General features: G+C 33.5%; 1 non-coding gene across 1 annotated transcript; it reads left to right on the top strand.

Annotated features, from left to right (window-relative positions):
* Positions 1-537: 537 nt before the first annotated feature.
* On the top strand, positions 538-644 carry LOC136231665 (small nucleolar RNA R71). The gene has a single exon (XR_010690035.1). It is a non-coding gene; the product is annotated as a small nucleolar RNA R71 (small nucleolar RNA).
* Positions 645-9,464: the final 8,820 nt, after the last annotated feature.

Genomic DNA, 9,464 nt, shown 5'->3' on the forward strand with positions numbered 1-9,464 from the left:
TGAGGTTGTTGTTGGTATTGCTCTCTTTGTTGCTGCTGGTACCTAGGTTGTTCTTGCTGATTTTGCTGCTGTGTCCACTCAAAGTTGGGATGATTCATGGAACCAGAATCATATGTGTTTGAGTACAGATTGGGTGAATTTCTTTGATTGTACCCAACATAATGACATTGTTCTTGGTTGGCTTTGCTCGGTTTAACTCTTGGGTAATTGATATCGAGGTGTGGACCACCACAAAATTCACATTCATCAGAAAATGAAGGTTCACTATGAATGGAAGACACATTCATCTTGCTGATTTGCTTAACAAGCTGTTCCACCTGAGTTGTCAGCTTTGAAACAACATCAGAATCTGAAATCTTCTTCCCATCACTCCTCACCGAGTGCCAATTGTAACTTGTATTGACCACCCTTTCAAAGAGATCATATAGAGCTTGTGGTTCAAGATCTTCAGGGCTACCATTTGTAATGGACTCAATTTGAATTTTATAGGTATTGGTGACTCCATTGTAGAAATTCTGAACTTGCATCCACATGGGAATGCCATGGTTTGGTACCCTTCTCAAGAGCTCCTTGTAACGTTCCCAAGCCTCGGCTAACGACTCATCTTCTTCTTGCATAAAACGAGAAACCTCATTTCTCAACTTGATAGCTTGCCTTGGTGGGAAATACTTCATCAAGAATGCACTAGCCATCTCTTGCCAAGTAGTTATTGATCCGGGTTGAAGGTTCTTCAACCAAACTCTTGCTTTATCCTTTAGAGAGAAAGGAAACAACTTTAACCTTATAACATCATCGGCTACCCCCTATTTGTTCTGAAAATGTTACACATTGCAACAAAATCCTGAATATGAGCATTGGGGTCTTCATTGTGGTATCCACCGAACTGAACAACAGTTTGAAGCATTTGTATCATGGATGGCTTGATTTCGAACAGGTTGTTCCCCTCATTAGGCAGCACAATACATGATGAGTGCCCTTCAGTGGTAGGTCTTGAATAGTCTCTGATTCTCATGACTGGTGGATTATTGTTTTCACCTTCTTCTTCTTGAACAGGTTGTTCTGGTACTCTTCCAGCCATTCTTCTTTGGCTTGCTCGTCTAGCTACTGCCTGTTTCCTTCTACACGTTCTTTCTAACTCAAGATCGATAGGAAAGGCTGTACTATTAAACAAACAGATTAAAAACACCTTGTTTCACAGAAATTTTCAAATAAAATTGTTCTTTTCAATCCCCGGCAACGGCGCCAAAAACTTGTTGTCCTAAAAACAGACTCTAGCAAGTGCACTAGATACAAGTAATAAAGTGATAAGTTGAGTATCGTATCCACAGGGATTGATGACCAAATTTTACTAGAAAAACCTTACAGAACAGGGTGTTCGTGGTGTGTGATTTTCTTTAGTTGAGAAAAGATTTGATATGGTGAATAGAAATACTAATGATAAAGATTCAGTCTCAGAAAATGTGTTTTGGTTATGATAAAAAGAGAGAACAGGCTAGGCCACAGCGGAACAGGTTACTTTCAGCCTCTAAACATCCTATTTATTCATGAATGACATAAAGTGAAGTCAAGGTCTCTGTTTTAAAGCTCACTTAAGTCAACTTTCGTGTGTTCTTAAGATTCTAAGATGTACTACAACATTAAGGGCCTTTAATGTTGGTTCTTTCTTGCATTACCATCTAAACAACATTTCAATGAAGAAAACCCTTGATTCAACCTCCTGACATCTCTGTTTCGGGGTTGAATGCTTGACAAATAGTTCCGTGAAGATGAAGGTAGTGTCCTATCATGCATCTAACACTAACATACATGCATTTAGCAATGGGGTTAAGGATTTGTCAAGCACATCAACATATATCAACATTCATTCATAAATAAGAAAAATAGAAGACTTACATAACCAGCCCTTGCTGGCCAAGCCCGTTCAGTTGACTACTCACTCATAATGATGAGTGAACAACCACAGAAACTACAATAAATCTCCATTAATGGAGTTAGGTCTCCAAAATTAAAGAGAACTCTCGTGAAGATGAAGTTTCAGCTCCCCAAAAAGTTATCCCTCTGTCCTCACACAGTAATCTATTTAATTAGGAGGAAAGAAACATAAAATATACTAAAAAGTACTAAAAAGTACACTAAACAGCCGTTCTGACAGATTATGGCCACTTGAACACTTCAAGGCCCTAATCTTCTTCAACAAGCTAGATCTCCACTGGTCCCACATCTTTCCTTAGCTGTCTTCCATCTCTTTACATGCTATTACCCTTTGGTCCATAGATTTCGCTTTTCTTTTTCCTGCAACGGGCTGTTTGAAAGCTGTTTGACAGCTTTCTTCACAAAATCTGCAATAAGTGTTCTTTAGTCCTAAATTAATAACAATTAACAGCCCATAAGCCCATTTTTAGTGAAATAACATATGGTTATTAGGGTCAATTATGAACCCATTATTACCCTTGAATTAAAGTTTAATGGTTCAATTTTGTCCTATCCCATTTTTATTTTTGGTGGTTGCTTTAATGGAGTTTTATTATTCAAAACCTTTCTCCATTGTGTGTACATATATATATATCTATTATATATATTCTAAATGAGAGATTGAGTAATGATTTTATATTTTTTTTCTTTATGGAATTGTCTTCCAAATTTTCGATTCCAATGTAGCAGTGTTTAAAATTAGTCTTATGGTTTAAAAGAAATTTTTAGTTTATTGATTAGTGAGGGTTTAATTACTTCTTCCCTAATATGTTAATTGTCTCCATTAGTTTAGATATGATTAAGCTTAGTTAATTCACTCTCTCTTTTTATTGAACCCGATAGGAAATTCTGATATCCTTTCAGTCGATTGAGAGACGAGCTCTTTGGTTCTTGCTTCGGTTTAAAATTCAGGTGAGTGGTAATTATAGTACACGACTCTATTGATTTGAAATACCGGATTGAAAAACTGTTTATCGAAATTGACATTTGACTGTATATTTTCTTTCATAAAAGCGTATATTTTTTTGTAATCTTAGGCTTACTAAATATCCTTAGTATTATAGCGTATATTCTGGGAACATGCCTTTATAGTTGATTTGTTTTATTATCAGTTTCAAAGAAGTTATTAAAATTTGATTTGATATGATCTGTACTTTCTGATATGCGATTCATCGCAGTTATTACTTTTATTTTAGAAATCTGATAATTTGTTCAATCAGTTATGATTTTTTTATTTATATATATATATATACTATATGTTTTCAAACTGGTACAAGTGCTCAGTATATCTCTATCTGTTATCTGGCCTCTCACCGATCTTCATAACATTAGGACTTTGCATTTGTCTTCGAGTCATGATGTCAGTTGTTAGTTTTGTCGTCAGTTGTGTTAACATTAGAATCATGCATAAGATCGGTGAAGGCAATTATCTGTTATCTATATCTGTTATTGGTAGTGCGCTTACCATTTATCTAGCCCTGGTGGTGTGCAGTATCACCACTCTGTTACACTGTACCATGTGTTTTAAAGCTTTTGTCTTATTTTCTGATTATTCTAATATTTGATATTTTGAAAGGTTTAGTATTGTGTTTGACAATTGATTTCCAGTATTTTGAATTGATTGTCTTATATTGACCCTTTGGTTTAACTAATTTTGAAATATTACATTTTGAACTATAACTATCAAGATTTAAGAATATCAGCATGTCTGCCTGTTCCTTTCTGTTGTGTGTTATAGCTACTGCTCACTGAGGTTTTCGCTCGTATAGACGAAAATCTCATACCACGTTGAATATTTTCTTTTTCAAATTAAGGTCCCTGTTCGTGAGGTAACCCTTGGATTGATGTTGAAGGAGACTGCTTAATAATTTAGCTTTATATCATTTTTGGAGACTTTTGATTATTAAGATTTGACTTTAATAATTAGGTTCCTTTAAGGTTTATGATGTAATTTCAACGAATTTGATATTCTGTTAGTTAATTTTGAAATTTCCACCACTTCAAAATTAAGGCTAGCATAGGTTAAAGTTAATTTAATTTATGCGCCGGTCATGGTCTGGGTTGGGTCGTGACAGTGAAGTAATACATAACAGCCAAAAATTTTGTTTGAAAGGTATTTTTTTGTTCCATTTTTTAAAAGTATTTTTTCTTTTTAATATATTTTATGTTGTTCATATAATCACATAATCAAACTGAAATTTCAGACTGGTCCTACTATTCATAAAATCACATTTTAGACTGAAATTTTCATATAGATACAATCAGACTGATCTTAAATTCAAATACAATCCAAACTACAAATTACAATAAAAAATACAATCCAAACTACAATAAAAAAAATACAATCAGACTTAAATCCAAAAATACAATCCAAACTACAATATAAAAAATGCAATTCAGTCACTGTTGTTGAATTCATAATGATTATAAATTCAAAAATACAATAAAAAATACAATTCAAACTTATCTTAAATTTAAAAATACAATCAAAACTAAAATTAAGCAATAAATAATCAAAACAAAATAAAAAACTCAATAATCTGGGAAAAAAGACAAAATGAAATACCTAAATAATAAAGCAATTTCAACCGGTGATCACTAATCAGGTGTTAGGCGACGAGAGCGACGTTTGCGGTGGTTTCAACTGTCATGGTGTTGAACCAACGAATTGATGAAGCCAAAGCGAGTTTGGAAGAGTTATTAAGTTAAATTGTAGTCTCTAGAAACAGATTATAAGTTGAAAGGCTATATAAAATTTACTAATTGAAGTGTAAATGTTGGATAGGCCTTTTAATTTTTTTTTTATCAATAAGCTTTCAAAAAGAATTATTTATCACTGTCTATATTAAAAAAAAAAGTAACTTTTATATATACATATAAGAATAAAAAAATTTTGGGCCCCCTCGAGCCCTAGACCCTTGGTCGGTGCACCCTGCTTATATCACATTTTTTTTTGTATAACCTTCAATTCTTCACATCAACATAGACCACTTTATGAGTGAACTTCCACCAAAGTGTACAACAAAGAAAAATGACAGGTAGTCAAACTATCATGTCACCAATTTTCAACCCATCCCTTAAGAAAAACATGACCCACTTAATATGTAATTACATTTTTACCCCTAAATGATTTTCCTCTAAATCCCACATCCTCATAAACAGTATGCTCTCTCATCTCTCATCTGCCACTTATTATTTACTTTTCCCGTTTTTCTTCTCTCTTCTCTCGCTCCTCCATTTTTCTTCTTTTTTCTTTTCCATTGCGCCTTTGCAACTAAATAATTCACAAACCGCAGTCGACAAAATCAAAATCAATTACATGCACAATAAGTAAAATAGACAAATCCTAAAACGCAATAAATATGCTTTCATCCACGCATAATCTCCATAGCTCTAGGAGCGGAATGATTTACCACTTTGGAATCGAAACTCCTCCTAAAACTTCTTGGAAGTGATTCGAATTTAGAGAAAAGATATTTTAACTGTAGAAATTTTGGGGTAAGAAAATTTAATATGATTTTTAATTTTCTTATTCATATTTTTCTCTTAAAAATCTATGAATTTTTTCCCCTCTATAATATAATCGAAATGCATGCGACTTTTTTGAGTTGGTGGATCCAACTATGGATCAAAGAGTGAAACCTATCATCCTTGGATTATTGAGAAGCTAGACAGAATTGAAAAAGAATGTAAAAGACAATCACAAGTAGAATGAAAAAGAACCAAAGCTTTTGAATTAGAAAATGAAAGATTAGGAGAAGTAGCTTGGAAAGAGAAATGAGATATTGTGATCGAGTGAGAAAGAAATGGAAAAAGAATCTGTAAATGGATAGTCATTTTGAATTAGAAAATGAAAGAGCAGGAGAAGTAGCTTAGAAAGAGAAATGGGATATTGTGATTGAGTGAGAAAAAAATGAAAAAAGAATCTGTAAATGAATAGGCATTTTGAATTAGAAAATGAAAGATTATGATAAGTAGCTTAGAAAGAGAAATAGGATTTGTGATTGACCGAGAAAGAAATGGAAAAAGAATTTGTAAATGGATATGCATTTTAACTTGTGCTTTATTTGCTTTGTATATTTTATTTTTATTTTTTTAGGTTAGAAACAATATCATTATGATTGCTTTGTTCTAGTGTGTTAGATTACATATGCATTTTAAGGTGTTTTTTTTATGTTTGTTTTGTTGTAGAAACATAACATTTGAGGTAAGTTTTTGTGTATGTTTCCCGTATATCTTAATGAAAATGAAATGGCTTTGGTCATCTTCCGAAATTGCATTATTTGCTTTTAACTATAATCACCAATTGTTAAAAGAGACAACTCTAATTATTAAACGTAAATTCACAATATAAAAACATATAATATAATATCGACAACCCTTAACATTAAAAAATATGATCATTGATAGCAATATTGGTCATTAATATTAGTAACAAATACAAATCAACTATCTTTAAATGCAATATGCAGATAAAAATTAAATATGCAATATGATCAATACTAGCAAATTGACAATCTTTAACATTGAGACATAAAGTCATGATCAGTCTAAAACACACACATTATTTGCGTCCACAAAATCTTGACCAACCTAAATCACACACAATATTTGCATCAACCTAAACTAACAATATGCGTATACTACTAACAGAGCCAAAAATATGTCCAAACTAGCAGTCATATCCCAACCACGGAAAATACTTATAAAATGATCATCTCTTAATCTAGCAACCCTCAACAAATTGTGTTGAAAATTTCTAACATGTAAGACATGTTAAAGTTGGAAATCAGACGGAAATATTACATTTCCAATATGCTTAACTAGACCTGGTCATGGGTCGGGCTGTGCCGGGCTCGGGCCGGGCCAGATGGGCTTTTCTATAAAAGTCCTCAGCCCAAGCCCAGCCCAATAGTAATTTAGGCAGGCTCGGGCTGGGCTTGGGCTTAAAAATCAAATCTCAAGCTCAGCCCATATAAACCCACCTAAACATATATACATAATCGTTTAATTATAAAAAAAAAAATTTAATATATAAATCTATAAATATATAAACTTTATTAATTAATATTAATAAATAGGTCGGGCTGGGCTGACCCGCACTATTTTTATTAATCTCAAACCTGCCCAAAAAATAGGCGGGCTTTAGCGGACTTGGGTTGGGCTGGGCCTAACATCAATTAGCATTGTCCAAGCCCGACCCAAGGGACACGGGCCTGGACGGGCCGGGCGGGTACACGGGCCCGTGGACAGGTCTATGCTTAACCCATTGAACACACTCATCAAGTAAATACACATTTTGAGGTGCTGACAATGTCATAATATTAGTCTATTAGTGTATGCCCTAGTCCCCGAGATATTGTTTTAACATTTTATAAGGTAATAATATATTCTTTTTATTTACTTATGCAAATTAACTTAACATAGAGTATCCATGAATATATTTTTTTTCATTATTGCCAAATGCGTGATCTGGACAATAAAACCTTGAGCAAATGAAAATACTATCTGAATATCCATAGTATGTTATCATCATGGGAACAATAATGAACTAAAGATTAGTATGTGCCATGAGAGATAATGGTGTTTTATCGATAATTGACATATGATGTTGATAACTCTGGAACAATCTTCTGTCGGAGCTTCACCTGTGGGGGGGCACCGTTGGGTTCGGTCGTGGACACTCTGTTGCTTAAGTAAGTAAAGAATATGATGATAATCTGTAAGCACAAAGTGTGGGATTAGAAAAGTGTACCTCAATGCCTTGAGATGTGAGGCTATTTATACTAGGATACTTACCATCAAACTAGTAACTAGAAAGCCTTTCATTTATGCTCTTTTAATGAGAAGTTGTTACACTATTCATGTCTGGCCGTTAGCTCATTTATGAGGCTATTTCTAGTCATTAATGGCTTCAGTTTCCCTTTGGGAAGACGACGTCGACATCCTTTGAGCGGATCAATGCTGGATGCCAGGTCTTCCGAGATTGGCGATTGTGGACCTCTTTAAGGCATTTTGGCCTTTACGAGGCGTATAAGGATCACACATGGCGTATGACTTGCTTCGTACGCCATCTAGTTGGTGGACCTTGTTCTCTATCGATGCCCAAACACTTCTTTGGTCCTTTAATTATATGGTGCTTTTATGGATTTGCCCCTAGATAATATCTGCATGTTATCAAATGTCAATCAAGGGCATATGTACTTATAAGGTTATAGGTTATTGGGTCGATCCGCTAATGAGAACACTATATGGTCATAGGCCATAAGTGTGTCTCATGTAATTCTTATATGTGAATCCTTAGACCCGAAATTAATATGGATCCTAGATAAGACATAGTATAGTTTGATGTAAACCTAACGGGCTCGTAACTAGGTGCCAAGTATGGGTGCCATTGGGTATGTTGTGAATCATGTTGAGGACCATGCGTAAAGTGATGGAATTGCTACTCTCCTTAAACGAGAACAAATATTATCGACCACTTGATTAGTGAGACTAATTAATGTGTGGCCACACCCAAATGAGGTAGTAAGAGTTATTATTCAGTTGATCTAACAAGTTCACTTAAAGATCAAGGAATGCCCGAGAAATGAATGAGGGTGACTATATCATGCCTTGTGCTGGACTCGATATCAGGAAGAAAAGGATCATGCAATATTATAATTAGGTACATGTTGACGTATGCATGACATTCATCTAATTTGAATAGTTGTAATGGCTTACTGGAGTCTACTTGCGACTTATGGGTTGAAATCCCATTTCAGGTCAATTTCCAATATTAAATGAACCTACAAGATCACACATAGAAAAAGTCTAGTTAGATTGATTCGAATTTATTAATCTCTAGCTTAAAATATATATACATAATAGTTATACATATATAAATTTTAAGCAGATAAAATTTGTATATTAAAACTCAGCTAATTGGATGAATTCAATTGGATTAAATTTAAGCTCATTAGTAAGAGATTTTTTACTAGTATATGTTTGACATGTAGAAAGTTTATTTTAATAGTTAAAATAGTTTTCAAATGAAAATGAAAAATTATATTAAGGGATAATTGATATATGATTATATTAGGTATATTTGTATAATTATGTAAATGGATAGTTAGTATTTAACTTAATTAGAAATTAATCAAATTGGATTTGATTTATCCTAAATAAAACTAAATTGAGTTTAAAAAGTTGAAAACTCTCTCCCATATCTCTAATACATGTGCTTCCTTCTATAGCTGAAAATTAGGGTTTGGAATTTTTTTTCCAACCAACAAAATACAGAGAAAAGGTAAATAGTCTTTTTTTTAAAACAATTCTCAAATACACAAAAGGCTTAAATCCTAATTGATCAAGCATATGTGCTAACACACAATCCAACCGCGAAGCTTTTTGTGTGTGAGTTTATAGAGGGAGGTTGGTTTAGTAGCATCTCATTGTTTGTTCGTAATTGATTCAATGTCTTTAATCTCAATTCAAAAAAGAAAGATACGTTT

This window comes from Euphorbia lathyris, chromosome 5 (assembly GCF_963576675.1).
Source record: "Euphorbia lathyris chromosome 5, ddEupLath1.1, whole genome shotgun sequence".
Taxonomy (NCBI): Eukaryota; Viridiplantae; Streptophyta; class Magnoliopsida; order Malpighiales; family Euphorbiaceae; genus Euphorbia; species Euphorbia lathyris.